Genomic DNA, 23,441 nt, shown 5'->3' on the forward strand with positions numbered 1-23,441 from the left:
AAGGGCAAATGAATTAACACAAATATTGGGAAACAAAAGAAAATCCTGACTGATGTGTTCTTTGGAGGCATCAATGAGCAAATAAATATGACTGATCTGATGGATACCATCTGCTTCAATTTCCAATAACAACAGCAAGTTTGGATCAAACTTGGATCAAACTAGTTGGTTCAAAAGACTAGAGCCTTAGAGAAACTAGGCTATCATAGGATAAGAATAGAGTTCCTCTCATGTATAAATAACTGGTTGAAAAAAACAAAAAACACTGAAAACAGAAGTTGTCAATCTCCTCAATAAGGAGAGAGACAACAGGCGAATACCAAAGAAACCTGTGCCAAAGCCTGTGATATTCAACATATTAAAGATTAACTACAGAATAAACAATTTACTCGAAGCAGCAAAGGTAAAAGCCAGGTACGATAGCAAAAGAAATTAGGTTGATAAAAACACAGTAACTGGCATAGGGAAAAATATCCGGACTTTATATGAACAGGTTCTGGATGAGTTACTGCTTTTCAGGAGCAAGCTATGGGTGTTCCAACAGACAGTTCTTTATTCAAAATCTTGTATGGAATACTGCGTGCAATAAAGTTCCCAACTCAAGAGGAACACAGTAAACTTGACAAGCTGGAAAGAAACTAAAACAGGATTATTTTTGTGTGAGGAATAAATGCAGGAGAAAAAGAGATGAAGCATAAGAAACACTGAAACACGTAAGAAATATCAAAACACACAAGAAACACTGAAATACACTTGGGAAACAGATGTACCCTGTTCTGTTTCATCTTCCTGATGAAACCATCAGGATTCCATTATCATGGAAAAAAAAATAATATCACAATAGCCAAGTAATTATTTGCTATTATGTTAATAGCAACACAGTTTGTTACTACTTTGGCAAGCTTTTTCTTAATCAGGAATTCCACATAGTTCCTGTCTCTAGATGGAAAACTGAATGGACATGTTTATTTGTAGAGTGGAAAGATTAATAAATTTGGATGTTTGACTAAAAATAATTTTTAATTCTTTCATACCTTTGTTCTTTCATTTCACATACTTCTAAGAATTAGCTCTTATAGAACTAGTAGAATATTGAGGACAAATATCTAATGTAGCCCTTAACTTACAGATACATAGTGTGCTGAATTTTCATCGTATTCTGCTGTTACTAAACATTGTGAGCACCAGACCATAAAACGGATATGAAGAAAGGAATAGATTGTGTCTTTGGTATTCATTCATTCCTAATCCTAATTCCTTCCTAATTTTTCACTCCTTTCACGACTGCTATTGGCAATGTTGTCTACCAATTCTTTGGCCTGAAGATATACAATCCAGTTCTGAGTCATAGACACCTGAGCACAATTTACTTCGTTGTGATGAACTTTCAGCCATCAGAAATAGGTTCTAGGATTCTTAAGGGCCAAGCAGTGTAAAGGCAATGAGATGTTTGCATCTATTACAACATCTGGAGTGAACACCACTTCAAAATACATAGCAAATCTCATTATGAAACTAGGGAAGATGCATTGATTCTGCTACTATTTGGACTAGATCTTAATGGCAAAAGGGCATTGGAAGCTATAAAAAAGCACCATGTGCCCAAGACAGGCCAGCGGTAGAAAGATTAAGTAAAACACTCTTTAGACAATCGGTAATTACCTGACTGCAGCTCTGTCACGTTCCTCTGGCTTTCATCTTGGTTCTAAAACATACTTATGGTTCCTTTCTTCACACCAGTTTGTATTTGCTTCTTAAAGAGTCTTTTACTTAATTCACATATACATACAAGAAATAAATATTCCTAATTCTCATTGTTTACTGGAGTTTTGCTAGAACGATCTCCGACAAGTAACACTCCCTCAGAACACTCCTAAGAAAGTCCAGAATTTAAAGACCATATCCTGGGAACTATATCCTATAAACATGCTAAGTGGAACTTAAGTGCAGTATCTTCTTTGAGGGAAGATACAATGAAAGATATGCACAGAAAAATAAGTTTGAATTGCTGTGATAGCACTGATTTACTTCAGAACTCTACAATACTCAGATATACAACCAGATTGATTTCACATAATCCCAATAACTTGGTGAAGTGACCAGATGGAGGAAATGCTTGGTGGCAAGACAGGGAAGGGACAGAATTCAGTAGCTGAAGTAAGACTGGAAAACCTGACTACTTTAAGCATTGCAATAAGAAATAAAACTGAAGGGTACAAGTGAATGGGAAGCACATTTCCCCCTTACCTTTCCTTTCTTTCTGTTCCTACAAATATACAGAAAGTGAACCTAAAAGTTGATGGTTCAGTGAAGAAGGGTCTAAAAATACACCCTTCTCACTATGGAATCATGAAGGGAGGGTAAACCAACTTGCAATAAAACAATACCATTATGTTATCCCTACCTCATGGAAACAACTAGAGAGAAAAACTTCTTTTTTTTTTTTTTTTTTTTCCCTCCTCCCTCCAGGAAGAAGCACGCGTCCCATCAAAAGAAGGTAGAAAGGTCTAGATGGTGTTTGTCTCACTCAAAGACAAGTTCAGGAACTTCTGTCATTTCTGATCACAGAGCAGAAGCAGAGTAACAGAGGAGTACATACAGACCCATGCCATCCAGACCTACTACTGCTGCACTCTATCTGAAATCAAAGTGGCTGCTCTATTTTTTACCATGTGAGAAAGCAAAAAATAATTACCTTTACTAGTAAAATTAACAGCTTTCCCTTACTATATTTGTAAGGATATTTTGTACTGTAAGGACATGTGTGTGTATATTTGTACACATATCTGTGTATCACACATCAATTGCCCTATGGATAAAATTATTTTTATACCATTTGAGACAGAGGTGGGAAGGTCCTCTCAGTGTTGAAGTGTATAGGTATCGATACTGATCTGGCTGGCTGGCAAGTAGCAAAAATCCTAGACAGTTCTTTCCACACTGAACTCCACTCTGGTATAGGAGAGCATCCTACTAGGAAAAATTTATTACTGGACATTACTCTTACCTTCTGTATTCTATTTTGTGCTATATTTTTAAATGATAATAATGCAAAAATCCACATCAGGTCTCCATGTGAAAGAACCAGTAATTTTTCTTTCAGTTTTAAAATCATTCATTCTGTTCTGTGGAACATAAAATTTCTGCTTTTCTCATGTAAGATTTCACTTTACTGCAAAACCTTAACCATTTTGGTATTTAAAAACAACAGAACATAATCGGATTACTGAGAGTTAGGAAGTGCTTTCACATCCCATACTTTACATGCATTTTTAATAACCATTTGTTATTACTGTTCTGTAATATGGAAATCCATATTATTGTTAATATTGCACAAATTCACAGCTAATCACATTATAGTACCAAAGGAACAATTATAGTATGTGAATGTGTATAAAGATTAATATACATATCCTAATAAATCTCAGCTGACCCATTAATGTGTAATGGGCCCAAAGGAGGCCTCGTATCCTTAGTATATAAATGGCACATTTCTTTCCCCCTCCACTCCTCTCTTCATTTTGTTTTATATGTACAAACTGCCATAAAAAGGCAAATTAAGCCATACAAAAACACTCTCAAACATCAAGAGGCTAATCAAAAGCACAAACCACTTTCTTTTCTTATTATACTACAAGAATCACGTTAATATTTGACATGCATGTACAATGAGCTTTTTTGCTTTTTCTTACTTCCCCTTTGGAGAATAAGGCTTCTGAAGTGGGCAGGTATACGTTTCACATGCACTCTACTACTTCAAGCTATTACAGGGGGGGTTAAATCAGGAACTTTCAGTTTTAATTGTAAATTATAATGCCTATTTCTCAGTCTACGGCACACCTTCAGCTGTTTCAATTAAATCTTTTTTAGTTTAAAACGAAAGAAAAAAGAGACAAATGATCCTTTTTGTTATGTAAGATATGCTTTACAATATTGCTACATAGTGACAATTCCTTTTCCTCCTGTCACATCCTGTCCCTTAGACCATGCTGCAGAAAAGCAATTTTCTGCCTCAAAAGCACTCTATTTTTTAAAAGTTTGTCTCTGGGCAATTTTCAGGTCTACTAGACCTGCACAACTGTATACAGATGAGAAAAACCCAAAATAGGGCAATTTATTTGATTCCTCCTCTTCAAAACATTTAGCTGAGATTGCATATCCAACAGAGAAAGCCCAACAAGAATATTCAGAGATGACCTGCAGTGACACTCATCTTTTTTTTCAAGAAAATTTACATTAAACACATTCTCCAGACTCCTCAGATGGTCTAGATTTGCCTTTTGTTTAATATGACCTTTAACACAAATACCTCCCAGGATATTAACAGTTAATTTCCTTTTTAAAAGAGCTTGTAAGAACCAGTCAGTTAAATAAAACACTTAAGGAGTCTTTCAAAGGAAGAATAGTGGTGTTTTTGGGGGGTTGGTTGTCTTTTTTTTTCTTTTTTTTTTTTGAGAGAGAGATGTGCATTCATTTGAATCAGTTTCTTTCTTGAAAAAGAAAGCAAAAGGACCACTTGGATGGGAAAATAAATTCTCCCAGTGTTCAGCTCCTGGTAACTTAGCATTTATCAATGCCTGAAGCTAGTTTGACCTCAGTATTCTCCCGGTACACTTCTGCCCTAACACAGTCAGGGCATTTCACAACGGAGCAAAGGCCTCCCCTTTATAACCATCCACATTTTGAAAATGATTTTACCTGCAGTGGAACTCTTTCCGGAATTAAGATTGCTTCAGGCTTTGGACCTCAATTTGCTACTAATGTAACATTCAGTAAAGTATCATATGATTTAATAAAAATAAATAAATCACTTCATGCTATTTTTGAAAGTTCTCAAGCAACGAGGTGAATTTTCAAAACTGAAAACAAATAAATCATAGACTCCTCAATGTCTAAAATCATTTTCAAATTGGATATATGTACTTCTGAAAATTGTAAACCAGACTGATAGCTACTTTAGCCCTGAAGATGTTTTATTTTTCCATTCCTGTTTTTTCTTAATTTAAAGCTAGGTAAGTTTCAGAATTTTGTGTTAGCATACATATAAATTAAATTGTGACCAAAAATCACTACTAACATTGACACCAGAATATAGTAAGACATAAAATATATTTATAGCCATTATTAGTAGGTCAGGCTGCACCAGCTACAACTTTTTTTTTTCCCCCCGATGCAATAAGTACCTTTAGAAAAATGCCTTTTGCATTTTTCTCTGACTGACATGTGAACTGGAAAGGGAATTGTCTTTTTTTTTAAAAAAAAAAAAAAAAAGTGTAGAAATACATGATCCTCCATTTCAGCAGTGTATTTGCTGAACTTTGAAAGTGGATAAAGTGGGACAGTAAAAGAAAAATACAATTCTTTTAAGCTATCTTCAACTCTCATGTCTGCTTTAGACTGCTTGAACATTTAGTTGTGCAAGAAACTTATTAACGTACCCCTCTATCATCTTGCTGGCTGGCAAACCTTCAGTTTGGTTTCTGGTTGCTGTCAGCTGGTCACAGCTCACTGACGATCCAAAAGTGTTAAGTGAAGACTGATGCTCTAGTCATTTTGTTTTCTTTAACAGGAACGCAGTGACTATGTCAATCAGAAATTGCCAGAAATAGAAACAGCAAACTGGTAATGAGAAAATACGCTTGCCCCTAAATTCCTCCTTTTCAGACAATTATTTTGTTCCGTTTGTTTGTATATTTGCTCTGTTTCAGTAAGGTTTACCTGACTATAGAAGGTTTTGCATTCAACATCAAGATAACATCATTTCAGCCAAGGAATCACAAGAGTTACTTCAAAGCAAAACTTCATATTGCCAGTGCTCTTTGATTAAATGCATGTTGTTTCTTTAACTAAGTCTTTAATAATCAAGGTTCTGGAACACCTTTTAACCATGCCTTTGCAAAGCAACCATAGAAAAGCATAAACAGAAAAGCTGTACACCTGACAGAATGAGCACTGAAAAAGAAATGCTGTCACTGGATTCAAGTGTGACAATGTATATTTTCAGTAACTTTTGTGAAGTCAAATATTATATGTTTGTAAGATAACAAGATCTTAAGCTGAAGCATGTTTTTTCAATGACTACTCAGTAAACAGTGCTGGAGGAGCCCCGAAGGCTGGGAATGGGATCCCTCCTTTCTTCTCTAGAGACTACGTAGACCACAAAACCACAATTATGTTTTTTCTGCCCCATCCATTTCCTTGCATTTTATAAGGTTTCTCAGTGCTGTTGAGGAATAGAGAAGGAGACTTCTGTGCAACTGATGTTTAGATTGTGTGTCTAAACGAAGCTCATTTAGATGCTTCCCTCACAATCCTCATTACGGGAAGGCCTATGCATGCAGTCAGAGACAGACAGACTGACACAGCAAGGCTGGAAACTGAACATTTTGAGCAGTCCTCGAGCTGCAGCTTAAACTTAGGTGTGAATATGGACACCCTTACCTTCATGACGGTTCTCACAGTTACTCCTATTTAGCTCCAACTCGTACTCTGACAAAGATGCCTCCTTGTAGCCCAAGAACATAACACCTAGAGAATCTCTCTTTTCCCCCCATTTTCTACTGACTAGTAGGCCTGACTACAGACTCAACGTGTCTTATGTTCAAATGCACCACTTGGTTCACAACCCAGAACACAGAATTGGGTGCCAGTCCAAACAGCAGATGTTTGAAAGCTAAACAATGCCACTCTGTGATGCTCATACAGAAGTCCCTTTGTACAGTCACCATAAAATGTAAAAATTCAGTTTGTTATGTGCATAAAGCAAAAGCAGAAACTGAAAGAAGAAAAAATAAAAAGCAGAAAACAAAATAATTTTCAGAAATAACCTTTCATTTCTTCTCTTACAATAAGGTATTTGAAAACCAATAAAATACTTTATTTCAACTTAGATGTGTAACCGTAGAAAAGTAACAAGAATATATGCATAATGAGTTTGACCTGGATGTTTGAATAGTAGACAAGACAGCTCCTCATCTACCTGAAAGTGGTGCCACATGATCTGCCAGTGGTTTCTAAATGTTGTCACACAAAATGTTTTTGGCACCTCCTCAGAACCCTCTCATTTATTGCCGCTGCACAACCACTTTCCACGCTTGGGCCTAGTTTGTCCCACTGCCTCACAGAGGAAGAAGTACCATCATTCTCATGGTAAAGTTTTTCTTGTATCCAACAAATAATCTTATCAGAATGCTTGAAAATGAAAAAATTACTTTCACGATTTCCACATGTAAATCTCCTTTTTCCCCCATTTTTGTTTGAAATGTGCTAGAAGTAATTTTAATGACACTTTTACCTGACAAATTGCTGGTATGTGTTATTCAAGAATTTAATAGCAATTTTGTGATTTTTATATCAATATTTTGATTATTCAATTTATGAATTTGAGCTCTGAATATTTTATGTAACAATCACTGACTGGTATTCCATATTCTTATTCATTACTTGGACTTATGTGCAGTTTAGATGATTTAGATAAACAGTCACTGTAAAATCTCAAGCCACCATCAGTAGTTCACTCTCATATTTTCTAAGTTAAAAATCTTAAAAGGTAGGAGGGGGGAAGGGAGATGGTGATTTATCTACTATTTGAACAAACAAAAGTTCAAATAAGGAGTTAAGAGTCATAAGTACAGTTCATCAAAATTTGCTTTTTAACTAAAAGAAACATTAGTGGAAAAATTCTTTATCGTTTTGTCTCCTACTCCCAATGGGAGCACATGCAACCCAGCTACCTGTTACATCTTTTTTAATGCCTGCACATTTCAGTCTCATCCAAGTCTGAAATCCCAGTCTGTATGTGTGTTCTGTCTCCCTACCTGTACTTGGTAATTTTTCAGCTGGGTGATTGTCAAATGTTAACTAAATCAGTAAAGGGAAGTCTTAAAGATAATTAGGACCCTACAAGTTTCAGGGATGGAGATCCAAATTAACAACCCGAGGGAGCTGAGTTTAGGCAGAATTCAGGCACTCTGACAGGAGCTGGCTGGCCTGCTCAGCATTCTTGGAGCACATGAAGCACAGCTCTTGTCTCTCAGCCAAAGAGGGCAATAGGAGACAAGAGGAATAGGGAAATTGGGGTTGCAGTTGAAATTGGTGACCTTACAGTACACAAAGAAAACAAGATTTCCCCAGGAAATCTGGCTTTATTAGTTCTAGCTCCTGAAGCATCGTGTTTCTGCAGGTTGGCAGTTTGTGTGACTTTATTTAAAAAACAAGAGTGTTATGATTCCATTTCAATCAAATTTCTACAAGGTTAGAAAGGCACAAGAAAAAGAAATAAAAATGAAGAAAAACCCTACAGATAAAAAGAGAAACATATGTTCTTTTATAACAGTGTTGTTCTCCCCTTTACTTAGGTGAAAATAACACTATTTAAGACTAATGGTAGTTTATACTTCTGGAAGTTAATGCAGTGTGCACAATCAATCGATATCTGAACCAGGCTGCAAGGAAGTGTCCTCATTAAGCCTTCATTTGTAGTTCAGAGCTACAGGCTTCAAAGGGGTAAACTTGCCTTTTAAGCTTTCAGTGTTAGAGCTTACACTGGATTTTTCACCAACCTCCTGAAAAAACAGTTACTTAAAAAAAAAAGAAAAAAGTTACATAACCAGATGTGGATTAATCCCATTCCAACACAGTAGGGTAAAGCGAAGAATCCCACCTTCTTAACATGGGAAGGTGGGATTCCCACCTATAGTATGAAATTCTTACTCTTATTATAGTAAGAATTATAAATAATTATGTAATATTTAATAAAGTTATTTATCACTCTTTACCCCTCTCAATTCCCTTGAAGAAAGCCCCCTTACTCTTTCTAAAATGTCAAACGTGAACAAAATACCAAGTATGTGGAAAAGGCAAGGGAAGCAGCACACTATTGAATATAGTACCATCTGGCAGATCACACTTGAATGCACGGTTGTTTCAAAGAGAAATTAAAACAAGAAAACATGGTACCAAAATTTATTGGCAATTTCTGGCACTTCTTTCTAATGCTGGATGCAGCCAAAAGTAAAAAAAAGCCACCATTTTCTGATCTACAAGGAATGTAACATCCTAGCCTCTACAAAGCTGCTATGCTCCCTTAGGATGGATGAAGCAGTTGCTGTGGTCCTAACAGAGCTTATGACCATCCAGTTACCTATTATTAGTATACCAGTTGCTCTCATAAGTCTTCCAAAAATGTCATTATAATTTAAAATAATGAGTTGTGATCTGTATGTCTATACTTGGAATCTTGCATGGAAAACAAGAAATGCTGAGTCTTTAACTGTTGGACTGTATATAGTCCTGTTTTATTCCTTTTTAAGAAAAGCAGCTACACGTGCTAAATATCACACTGTGATCAAAGCGTAGGCTATTCCATACAGCTACTGTAAAACTATGCAACATCCTGTAAGAATATAACAATAATCTGACAGACAACTTTGGAAGTACATTAAAGAAGTCCTTTCTCAGAACTTGTATGCTCTGAAACTCCCGTGTTTTAAATAAGATGCAAACTTACTACCATATATCACTGAACTAGAAGTTGTAGAATATGGTTATGATTAGCACAGTGTTACTAGATAAAGAGCTGTAAAAATGTATTTATTCAATTACAATATTTATGTATTCCTTCATTTTCTGAAATCATTATTACAATGATCTCTGATCCAGACAAAGACTTAAATCTTTAACCTTAACCTGACACTGATTTATCTGCGTACTCAAATGTTAACCCCAAAATATGTAACAAAGGGAGGGAAAGGAAGAAAGGGAAGAAGCATGTTGATAAAGCACAGACATTTCTGCAATTCTGATAATTTTTTGCCCTCTTTCTTCTCTTCTCCATACTGTCCCTGACAACTAAAAGCCAATGAAAGCAGTGACAATCCTAATGCATAGCTGAGGAATTTACCATAGTACTACTCCTCGTTTGTTACCCAAGATATACATACACTACATATATCAGCCTTTCCTTTTGCTGGAAGTGTTCCTTTGATGAAAAGGCATTATTTTGTTAGGCTGATGCCGTGATAACTTTCCTATTAATACTTCTTTTGAAGTTTCTCAGATCCTTTTAATTGACATACTTCAAGTACACATGTGGTTAAAAAAAATTAAAAAAATTCAAACATTACTTATCATATAGTCATAAATGATACATCACAGTCGTCTGGCTGTAGTCTGAATAGGAGAAAATTGCAATAATGTAGATAATACTGAATGGCAGTCAGCTAAATGACTCCTTTATGGCGATGTCTGTAGATTAAATGTGTAATCCTTCAGAAAATTCCTGCCTTAGATTCTGTGTGTATTTACAGCTTCCAAACTGTTCCAAGCCAGGTAAAATATTATTTGTATCTGAGTATATACCTTGTTGCGTTCTATATTACAGTACTGTAAGTATTCCTTACCCATGTACGGCTCTTTCACTACCTACACATCTGTTTGCAACACTGAAAACCTCTTTAGGCATACTGGATGTCTTGAACAGGATAAATCAACTGAGACAGCCTCAAATGACCTGAGAACTTTTTGAGTACTAAACTATGTAATTTAGATAGCCTTATGGAACTATTCCAGTTACCACAGCTTTCCTGGACTGCCCTGTGGGTATCAGAATTTCTGCAGTGCTGTGATTTCACTCTAGGCATGCTTCCCAAACCAGAAGGGTCCCAGAAAGCAGCCTCTGGCAATCTTCCTTAATTCCTCCACTTGGGAAAGTCTCATCTTGCCAGATTTGGGGCATTATGATAAATTTATACCATTCCAGACCATTTAGCCAACACAAAGCAACAGGAAGAGATGAGAGATTTTTGTTTTGCTGTCAGAAAGTATCTCTCTCTTAGAAACGGTACTATTAAGAAGTATTTTCTACAGTTTTAGTAGCTAACACATGCTAGCATCCTACAAATGCTCATAAATCTAGAGAAATACATGTTGTTAAATACCTTACATTATTATTAAACAGTAAAAAATGGGGGGAAAAAAACACCACCAAAACACCTGCACATGCCTTTTTTTTTTTTTTTTTTTCCTTATACTTTGAAAAAAGGAAAACACTTAGGTCAACACAGCTTTTTGAAACAAGTTTCTTTGCACCAAGCAACTGTTTTCCCCATGTGGTCACTCACCAATATTTATAAGGGAAGGTCACTTTGAATGCCACCAGCAGATGAAAAAACAGGAGGGAAGCAGGGTTTTTGTGTCTTCACTGAGCTGGCTGATTCTGCCAAAGTGATAGCCGACATTGACATTACACAAGGGAAAGGTTGTCGTAGTCTCACAGTCCCAGCTCTGCTGCAGAAACAAAACAAAACAAAACCAGAAAGAAAAACATATGTGTAGACTTTTCAAATAAAAGTAATGCCAAAACATTAAAACTCTGATCTCTGGAATATAAATAAGGCTTTAATCTTGGCTTTGAAACAGTTATCACAAATCTACTTTAAAAACAAGATTTAAAAAGACCCCTAAGAAATTGAATATCCTTCTGTAAAATTAATCAATCACTTTGAGGGTTTAGTGGAAGGAAATGGCCATAAACATCTTATGTACTCAGTTGGTGGTAGAAGGCAGACAGAAATGACAATTCTGTTAAAAACAGGGAAAAGCTGAGATTTGAAGTGAAGATTGTATGCAGAGTATGTGGCAGGAAATGACAGGGAATTTTATCGGTGCACGTGGCCTAAGGAAAACTTAAGGGAAAGGTGAAGGATTAATGAGGGATTCCTATTTATTTATTTATTTATTATATTTTTCTAGCATCTGTCTGAATTATTACCTATACACCTGATACGTCCTAAAAGAAAAAACTGTGATGAATAAATAAACAGCTCTAGAAATCTTCAATAGGGTCCTTTACCTTGCAGGGAATATTATCATTGGCTTTTGATACAATTTCTGCTGCAGGGAAAGACTTTCAAAGCTCAGAATGCTGAAGTATTGCCAGGCGCTCAAAGACCCCCTGCTGTGCGCGTCAAACTAAGAAATCTCTCTGAACTTGTCGAATTAAAAGTCATCTCTCTCTCTCTGCAACCCCTGCATGAGCTGGGAAGCTCTGTCCTCATTTTTTTAGGCCTTCCACGATAAACAAATGGAGCCTGGAGCATCTTTATTCTTTTCAGGCACATAATTAAAATTCTTTAAAAAATGTAATTGAAGGCAATGAATTTCAAAAGGAGGTTCTAGTTAACGACAAGGCTAGAACAGTTTGAGGAGACGATATTGCTTTACCATTCAATTGTGTTTCAAAGGTAGAAGCAAAACAGCTTGTTAAGATTCTGGGTAAGTGTCTTTTATTTATTTATTTAGTTTGTACATCAAGAGGTTGCTCCAAACTTAAACATCTCAGCAGGATTTATGCTTTCTGGAATGTCATAAAACTTAATTACTGAAACAGCAAAGAGGAGTATACTATTAAAATATGAACAAAGCAAAAGTATTCATGGTTTCTTAAAATCATTATTTATATATCCCCTAAAAAATTAAAGAATATATTTATTGAAGAATTTGTATTTTCTTGGCAAGACTCCTTCATTCATCCAAACCACTGTAAATATTCACAACCTTGCAAAAGTTTATGAATCTGATAATGCATAAAACACTAATTTTCTGTGATCATTATTGCTGTGAAACATTGCAATGATTACTTCTACTAGGTATTTTTGATGTTGTCTAGAAAACAGCAAGTACTGCTAGATTTAAATTTCAAATTAATAAAAAAGGAATGGAAAAATACTTCTCTAGATTTGGGTACCAGGAATTACCACACAACATTAACTAAAAGGTAGTAGAAGACAAGACTGTTTCAGAAAGTCATCTCTGAAGTCACTGGCTACAGAGTTTAAAATCTAAACCCAACGCTACTCAATATCTTTTAGGGTGACGTAGCATCCCTCTCTGCAGAAAGAATGAAAGGTTCATTTCCCTGTTCTTTTTTGTTTGTGTTTGCAATATTTTTCCATACTGTGTTTTAAAGTGGTATTTCTGGCTCTAAATGACCACTGGAGATGTATTATTATTAGGGATTTTCCCTAGAGAGACTGAAGATTGAGATCTTTTAAGGAAAACTACAATTCTTTTAGCATTAAACCCAGAAAGGACCGGGCAGCAAAGCAGCACCATTTCCATTGCTTCTGAGCAGCACTCTGCTTCTCCTAGTTAGTGTGCCTCTGGGAGAGGTGAGACAGCACAGCTGCTTTTTCACCCCTGGAGGCAGGGGCAGGGGGAAGTAGGAGGCAGATGGGTCAGCACCACACATATTCTGTGGGGTCAAGAAAAGTTCTGAGTGGCAGAGAGGTGCAAACAGGACCCAGTAAGCTCCACAGCGAGAGGCAATGCCACTGGAGATCTAGTAGAAGCAAACAATGGCTTTAGCTTCACTACCAAACAATACCAAGAGCACTACCAGTACACTAAGTTTGGTGGACTGGTATTTTCTGCAGTTATTTTCTGCAGTTGTCTAGTATTATCTTGGCAGGCTTTAGTAGCTCAGATTCACACATGCCTCCACGCCACACCTCAAATATGCAATATATAGCTGCACCGTTATGTCATGCACACAGTACGTTCATAGACTGCACAGAGCCTACCCATTATGCTCTGAACTGGACAAAATACACAACCAGTAACAATCATATCTGAGATCCAGCTGGATGCCACTTTGGCACACGCTGCGCAGCACGACCAAAGGCTATGTTACGTGCTCCTACCAGTGAGCTATCTACCAAGGTGCACACTGTTCCTACAAACAGCCCAAAATTAAGGCAGTCCCTTCTCTGCCTTTTTTTTTTTTTTTTTTATCCCAGTACCACTAATGGGAGAAAAAAAGTGAACTTCTTGGCCTTCCCTTTAGACATGCTAAGGGGATTTATGAAAGCATAACTATCAGTTCTAATTGTGTAACTATCTTAATTGCCATGAAAGCAACAAAAAGCATAGGCATAATTTACAACAGAACAAAAACATAAATCAGAAAAAAATCAACAAAAATATAAAGCAAGCATACACAAATGAGTATCTTTAAGCTAATTTCTACTACAAAACTGAATTAATGAAAGTACTGTGATTATAAATAGACTGTAGAGATAGCCAAAGAGATCATAGAAATAATTTGTTCCCTGTAGAACGTGAAGGACACTAGACAAAAAGTACAGTAACAAAGAGACTGCATCTGACGTTTTAAGAAAAAAAATACTGTGGCTCAGCATGAGTATTTAGTATCTGTTTGCAGAACGAGTAAAGGTTTCTTTAAGTTCACTGAGCACTCACTGTAAAGTTTAGGGAAGATCAGTAGCTTAGACAAAAGAGGCTACTGAAATATGAGCCACATCTATGAACAAAACTGATCAAAGTCTACGTGGCTGCCAGAGTGTCTTCAGTTTATTCCACTGCCATACACATATTACTTGATTGAAAGGTGTGGAGATATAAGGCACCCAGGTTTCTCTCTACTGTCACTGGGCCTGAAATTCTCATTTGTTATGTCTGACTTCCTTTATTGATTTCTTTTTCCTAAGCATCAGTAACTGAAGTCATTTTTTTTTTCATGTTTCACATTTACATCAGAATAAATTCTTAGTAACTCTCTTTTACCCTCCACGCTCAGATTATTCTTTTAAAGCTGCAACAACTGAAAAATATCTGTATTAATCAAAATTATCCAGTTATATGTTAATATTGTGACAGTCACACTACACAGTCATGTGCATGTCATACACTCACACATATCTTGAGGATCTCAGACACTTTCCTTAGTACATGGAGAAAAGAAATAATCTCTTTTCATACCACTGTCACATAAGAGGTTAACATGAATAATTTCATAGAACAATTCCTTTAAAAAACATTTTCTGCTTATAAACATCTACCTATTATAGGACATGAAACTAGTATATAAGTCAGGTCAAAAAAAGGTCAAAAAAAAAAAAAAAAGATAAGATACCTATAGCAGAAGCCTCAAAGATATGGTTTTGATCCAATAGTTCAGAGTACTGTAGTTAAAAACTGTTGACAGGTGTTGCCTTGATAATTTGACACAAAGTACTGCTATTTCAGAAGATGGCAGAAGAGGGAGTAAGTGAATGTAAACCCAAATTACATGCTCCAAGTGAAGTACAAGAGCAAGGCAATGCAGAGTATTTCAGCTGTTCTTCATCCTTTCCAGAAGAGCTTGAATTTGTCTTTGCTATACTGCACACAGGATATATCAGAATTTTAGATTTTTACAGAATGCTTCTCTTTAATATTCATGTGTCTTGATTACATAGATTAATGCTTATTCATGTGTTTTGCACTATGCTCTTAGATCATACATTCTGTAATTACAACAAAAAATAACTTACATATTAGATTTACTGTAGCGATAAAACAGAACCACAGAGGCACAGAGGGAGGAACTCTTTAGTGAGGTTTGCTATGTGACAAGCTGTATAGACAGAATTTAAAATATTAAGTGGATGCTTAACTGCATTAACAGGTTCAGTCTCTAACATTAGTACCAACTTTAGTGTTTCATGTGAGGTAGTTATCAAAAAAAAAAAAAAAAAAAAAAAAAGCTCAAAAAAAGTTCCAAGAACTATTTCATGCTGCTTTCAGCCACCCACCCCCACAGCTCTAGGCAACATGCCCCCCTCACTAGAAATCCTGAATATTAAAAATTATATCAGATGCTTGAAAATTTCACTTACCATATATTTTGACTGAGATATTTACAGATGATTATGAAGAAAATAAATAATCAGTAAAATAGACACATCTGGTTCAGTTTGAATGCTATTACACTGATAATAATTATGCTAAATGCTAAATTTAGGCCCAAGGTTCTAGAACCAACTTCAGAGTAGGAAAGGAAAAAAAACCTACTTCTTTTCTATTAATTGTCTGTATATCAATATTGCAGTTACTAGTAATATGAACTAAAACTGAATGAAATCTTTCTGATGGTCTTTTTAGAGGATCTGTTAAGCTAGTACTTAACATAAGTACTTAGTCATAAGCAGGTACATATTAGAGACTCCAGCAAACCTGAGCCCTTCTCTCCGCATAAGTAAAGAAAGGAATTGCTAACACCCGGCAGAAAAATACAAGCCTATGCCAACAGGACACATTCCCTATCCTGATGTACTGGCTGCTTTCACTATTCTTCCATGAATATCCCTTCCCTAACACCTGTGTAGGGGCCATGTGGTCCCTAGTTCCTTGCATTAAGTTTCCCTGCTCCAGATTTTGCTAAAATCTATGTATCAAGTCTCATTCTGTGCTCTTCCTGAAAACTAACAGCTGTCAGACCCTTAAAGAGCTTTGACAACAACTAACATTTCTGCTCAAGCAAAAGCACTCTGTATCACTTCGGTGATGTGAACGGTGCTGTTTGGATATGAAAGCAGAGAAGCCTGACAGGTAAGTCTCTGCTTCATTTGTCGTTTGCAAGAGAAGGAAACCCACTTTGCTAACAAGCTGTTTTCAGTTCTTAATAATGTTTGATGCTATGGTTGTTTACTGTATTTAAGATGTTGCAGATCTGATGGGGCATATAACCTTCAAAACAGGTGAAGAAAAACAAAGAGTACAGAACAGCTGTACTGTACCTAAGCACTTGCCTGTGGGGTGAAAAGGGACCCATGCCATCCTACCTACCCTTTATTTTCAATGGTTTGTCTGTACAAAGCCCAGTGAACTCTGGCAGGCATCTTACCCGTTTGAAGTGTACCCGTTTGATAACAAAAGTTCTTAAAATGGTAAAAATCAATTACAAAAGGTTCTCACACGCAGAGTCTTTATGCTGCTCTTAATTCTTATTCACAACGTGGCAAATAGGAAGACAACTTACAGAGAAAGAATATACAGATCTATCAAATATATATTTTTGGTTTTATCTTTAAAATATGTTAATAACCGGTGCTGTTCTTAAAGTTTGTAATAGTGGCATCTTTTTCCCTGGATGTATTCTGCTATTTTCCCAGTCAACTTGTAAGTTCTTTTAAGCAAACTGCATTTTCAACCTCCCCTTTACACTGTTTGGAGTAAACCACTGATAGCACAGAGTGTATCTGTCAAATTCTGCTAAAGAACAGAACAGGAACCTGACATAGTTATGACAAGCAAGCGCTTCATACCAGGAAAGAAACTCATTTTGTTGATTAAGGCATACTGTTAGAATGGTGTGTTATGTCTTCATGTAAATAGGACCATGACAAAAATATTGATTCTGAAATATATTTGCAGACAGAATTAAGCCTGGAGGCAACTAAGAGAAAATGAAAGCAAAACAAAACAACAAAAAAAAAACCCACCTACTCTTAAAATAATCACGTTGCATTGCACTACTAACATCTGTATTTGGAAAAAAAAAAAAAGTCATTAAGAATTGCACTAGAATTGTAAAGGTAATAGTATTTTTAATTTGAATTTAAAATTATACAACATGCTTATTTTGAATAACTAAAATTGATAGATCATACACTGCTTATAGTGATGTCCTTTTATTTTGAAGAAGGTCAGTGTAATTTCCAGTTTTAAGGAAGCTGAAACTCAGTTTCTCCAAATCATTATTTTCAAATATTACCTGGAGTTACTACACTGTAACTATTCTCATTTCTTAAAATCTGAGGTTCATGGATTTAAGCAAATGCAGGAGGTTTAGAAGCATCCTCATAAACCATACTAATCGAAGAGAATAAACAATGAAAAAATATTTATGTTCTAATTTTAAAGTTGCTGTGGAGTGCATCAATGGCATTTATATGCTTCTTGTGTTTTAAGGATGGGAATTTACTATACTAAATATTTTGAACTAATTTACTAGATACACAGGATATATATTGATAATGTCTCCTGTGCAACTACGGCTCTTAACGTTTATTTCTTTCATCTCGAATCCTTTAATGTCAAACCAAACATCTTGATAAAGTTCTCAGATCATTTAGTGCATTTTAAAAAAAACAAAAACAAACAAAAAAAAACACATCAATTTTAAGCCGCTCCTGGTAATTATATGTAAAGCAGAACAATGTCTTTGTACCTGATCATTAACAATCTGTAATTACATGATACTGTTTAGGGGCTTGGGATGACAGAACAGAGCTTACTGTTAATAAGCTTCCTAGATATTACAAATGTTAGACTAGCTGCAGTAGGGACTAACTAGCTAAGGTCACACATTGAAATTGAGCATGACACATAGTAAATACAGTTTGCCTGACCAGCTTTTGCTATCACATATGAATACTGCTTTTAGATAAAACACATTAAATAGATTAGCACAATTTTGTGATGCAATGACAGTGCATTTGCAGTTTCACATAATGGTTATTTTGCTGTATTCATATATTAATGAAGAACCTTCTCACAACTGAAGTGATTTGCAGCATACCAATTGAGTTGTTTTATTCCTGGGTATTTTTCAGTTCTACCATATCATCTCTAGACTATGAAAAAAAGATTCAAGGAGATAATACTTAACTGCTTTTCACATCATGTGACTTGCTCTTATTTTCCTGTAATTATTTCATGTTTGGATAATATTTCCATAACTAGCTCATGTTCACATACTGTAGATATGCTCATTGGTATTCATTTCGTTTTCATTTCAGCTTCTCATGTTGTTTCATGTATGTACATACTCAATTTTATGGCAGCAAGTATATACTGACACTTCATAACTATAACATGCTTGTCATAACTCCACATTGTGCTGTATGTGATAGTTTAGTAAATGAAGATTATATTGTCCTTCAGTCAGAACTCTGCTTGTAAGGACTGGAAAGGTTTCTGGGACCTGTGAGATACAGAGTGGTTGTTCTAAAGAGCCTTCTGGACTCAACATGCATTGCACAGGTAGCAGCAAGTGTGAGGACTAGCTTCTGAATCTCAGCTGATCTTCCTATCATACATGCCTTTGTTTTGCATCTTGGTTTTTCAAGTTCCATTCTTTGAATTTTGAAAATTATTTTCAGTCTACACCTGGCCTTTGTGTATTCCAAGATACTGCAATGTGTAAGTGACAATGCCTACTGGCCTGTTGTTTCACTTGAAAGTAATACTGGCCAAGAAGAGTATGTGTTTGACTGATTTTTTATTAATACAATAAGAGATACAGAATATAACATGTCTATTCATTTGTTTAGTAGTACTCCCAGTTATGCCTGAAAGCCTACTGAAGACAAAAGGCAACCTTATACCTACTGAGCTGAAGTCACATCTGCATTCTCAGCATTCTATGCAAGCAGGACCACGAACTTTTACTATAAAAATTAAGAATGTGTTTCAATTCTGTGCTGTGTTTACTTCAAAATAATGTAACAGGTAAATTTGCCATCTTCCATCTTAATGTTCTGCTTCCGTATCACCATCTTGTCAAACACTGATAGGTTCACGCTGCTTAGCAGGAAAGAGAAAGCAGTTCTGAAGAACATCAGGAAAACCAATTTGACTTGAAATGTAGCAATGAAATCATAATACTGTCTAAAACTTCCACTCACTTTACAGGAATGTATGATAAACTCATGGATAAAATACACAACTCCATATAATAATTGTGGTTTGGCTTCGAAACAGGAAAGGACTTCAGGACCATCAGGTACGGTTACTTGCTTCTGTGGAAATTACAGAAATACCTTTCATGAACTTCCATTTCAAGAGCAATTAGAGACAAATTAGTTTTTTGTTTGTTTTTCTCTAATTGGTTTGACTCCTGCTCCAGGAAGACAGAAGGTTTACATTGTTAGTTCGGTAGTATGAGACTAGTGATAACTGCTGAGAGTCATTTGTCTATGAAGGTATGGCTGGGTAAAGTCAGAACATTGCTCTAATCTGGTGACCATGCAATAGCAACAAAAAAGGCATGGTTATACTCAGGAAGCAATGACTGATTTTAAAAAGGATTATCTGAGCTTCAATATTTCCTCTTTGTACATGTTGACAAAATGTGAGGTAGAAGACCAGGGTCTCCAGTCTGCTACATCCCTTGTAGCTCACTATTGTGACTAAATTGTCACAATACGACTATTGTCACTAAATCTTCCAATAACGTTCATAATCAAATGTCAGTGTTATTTTTAATTGTTGAGTCTAATCATACACCATTTAAAATCGAATTATATATATCGTTATGCCTTGCCTAATTTTACAAACATTTCAGATTGTTAGTTCTAAAAATAGAAACCTGAAGATAGTGAGGGTTCTTGCTGAGGGTTTAGTGTTGTAATTTCTCATGTTCCACAGTTTCATGGGACTACAAATGCTGCAAGCTAAGGAATCAATATGTTGGTGATACTAGTTTATCTAAACAGATGTTTTTCCAATGACAAAATATCAGTGAAGTGTGCTACTATGTATTATTCACCAGCTGGGGAAAATATGGACCTGTTCGAAAGGGAAAGAGTGCTTACTTTGTGCCATCTCTGTAGGAGTAATTACATGTAGGCTATAAAAGAAATCATAATTAAAAGTACACCTGAAATATTCTATCAAGCCATTGTCAGAGAACAGGTCATTTTATGTAGTATTCCAAATGACTATCTGGAACCGTACACGTAGAATCATTCTTCCGTCACATTCCCTGGCACTTTCTGAGAAACAACACAGGCCCCATATGAAAGAACAAGTGCAAATCATTTCTGTTTTCATCTTCGGGCTACTGTAGATTGTATAAATTGTTTGTAACTTTTTTTGTCATATTTGAAAAAATACCGATATGTGTAGGTCAGAAACCTGGAAGTACACGTATAAATAATTTCTGACTAGAAGCATCCAACACCATTGTAATACTTGAAGTAATTCTGAAGCAATTAGAAAGCAAGAAAGCTGCTACAGAGTGTCATTAGCCTTCTGATACTCCTTTACTAACAATTAAATGTTTCTCATTAATACTCAAGTACTTATTCTCATAGATGAGTACTTGAGTGACCATACCACCAGTACTTACTCTAAATGTTAGAACAGTCCTATAGTGGTATAAATAATAAGCACCCACCTACTTATTATATGCATGAAGTTTAAGCATTAGAGAAATTTCAGCCCCAAAACAGGAAAATTCTGTGAAATTACAAAACAAGGACATTTTAGTAACTAGAGAAATAGTATTATCCCTAATTAATTCTTATACTGTTCTTTTCATTTAAGAATTTCACAGCTTCATTAGTAATATGTCAGTGTTGCACAACACTTACTCTGTGATCATTTACAACTAGAAAAAACATTTGACGTACTTCCACTACCTGTATAAAACTACCACAAAATGTGCTCAATTTTTTTTCTCCTTTCTAAAGAGCATTTTGTTGTGGCCCTTTACTGAACGAACCAAAAGTAAGCATTTCTGAAAACTGTACCTATAAAAAGCTCTGTAGAATAATTTTGATCTTTATTCACTGAGTTACTTGGGGTATATGGACATGATACAGTAGAGTGCTGTGTTCAGGCACCGCAAAGTCATGTCTGTGAGCACTGGTATATCTACATGGCCGAGAGCATGCCATGTCACCAGTTTTATTTTTTCATCATTTTAGCTTAGCACTGTATGCAGACTAATTAGTGTTGCCTCTTAGAGAAGGTAGCTCACCTGCATCAAAGCTGCACCCTGTTGCTACAGCTGTACTGCTCCAGCTCCAGGAGCAGCTCCTTGTGAGCACTAAGGCTCTGCACGGTGTTCCATGCACAGCATGTCTTGGTCTCCACACCAAAACCAAGAGTTTCAGAAGAGCTTAGTCACACTGAAATTAAGTTCAATTCAAACTACTAAACAACCCTGGCCATTTCAAACATTCTCCCCAGGATATAATGGCTCTGTTTCTCTCTAAAAGCAAATTCTAAATCTACCATTAGATTTGGCCAGCTAGCTGAATCTTAACATTAGAAACTGCACCCAATCATTCAGCAGCTGGTGACTATTATTGACAAGTAATCCTTGTACTTTTAACACTCTGTTTTGCTGTGAAAAAGATGATAAATGTAATGGCTGCATTAAGCTGAGCTAATTTATTCCTTCTCATAGAAGTGCAAAGGATGAACTGCTACCTCTCAATTAAACCTTCTCCTTCAGCACAGCATATCCAGTGGAAGAGACATTTCAACTGAAACAAAGCACTGTAAAATTACAAGTTTTGAACCACGAAAATGAGTCACAGAAGTGATTTTCAACATCAATTTTTCTTTTGACCAACAACTACTTGAAGACTAACATCTCATTATTAAACTGACTATAAATAGTATTTTAAAGTAGCCTGTGCTGGTTTTGATTATCTGTCCTGAATTAGAGACAGCTGAAAGACGGTATCATTTCCTATTCAGAACACAACATTGAGGGATAATTAAAAGAAATTTTATCTCAACATAAAATCATGTATTTTTGAAGCACTCTGTTCAACTGCTACTTACACACAAAACTCTAAGTGGGATCAGCGGTAGATTTGAATGAGCTTGATCAAGCTTTTATTTATTTATTTCACATGGTAGCCATGAAAATTGATTTCCCATTTTAACAGAATAATTAATATACAAGTAGAAACTTAGTTATATTGTATGGCCTTCTGATATTCAATGAAGGGTGAAAACCTATTTATGTATGTTGAATCAGGACAATCTAGTCCAGAATGAAAGCTCAATATTTCAAAGCCAAATGTAAATTAGATACAAAACAAAATTATTTCTACAAATACTTTAACAAGTTATTTTGAATCATTACTGCATGCAAGAGAATTAAGAACCACTTAAGTATTCTGTGGACGTTAATGATCAAATCAAAACTCATCAGTATAAATTCTTCAGCCAGCTACACATATAGCTTAATCACTAGTTCTTGCCTGAGAAAACATTTTACGGTATTTTCAGAAGATGAGAATTTTCAAGCTATTTCTTGGGTCTTATTTTCTAAATGTGGTACTTGATCACACACCTTTAATGTGCAACAGATACATAGGCAATCCCTTGTAATGGCCTCACAGGGCATTCAAGGAATGGAACTCACTGGTTGTTCAGTGACTGAGATTAGCCATGAGTTCTTTTAGCCAAGTACAGAATCATTTGTTCTTGTTAGCACATGTGGTATTTGGATTCTTTCCCTCTTGTTGATGAGCTCAGACTTAAAAAATACACCAGGCAATTTTCACCTATAAATCCTTTTCATCCTTAATTTAAGGATGTGATCTATGCAAATTAATCTCATCATTTTCTATTACGAGATTATCAAAATTAACAGATACTAATACAAAAGTAGTCTTTGTATGTATCATACACTACATATCCTTTAAGGGCAAAAAATGCAGGTATGTATTTCAAGTGCAACACATTCCCTTTCATACAAAATCTTCACCTCTGCAACAGTTTTCTCTGGATTTCTAACCTCTCTAGCCTACTCTTCTTCCTACAGACTACTTATGAGTACCGGTGGTCAGAGAGACAGCGGTGAGATTAGCAACATAACCTATTCCACAACATCTCAGGAAGAGTTTCCTCTG

The sequence above is a fragment of the Netta rufina genome, assembly GCF_964035555.1.
Source record: "Netta rufina genome assembly, chromosome: 4".
Classification (NCBI taxonomy): domain Eukaryota; kingdom Metazoa; phylum Chordata; class Aves; order Anseriformes; family Anatidae; genus Netta; species Netta rufina.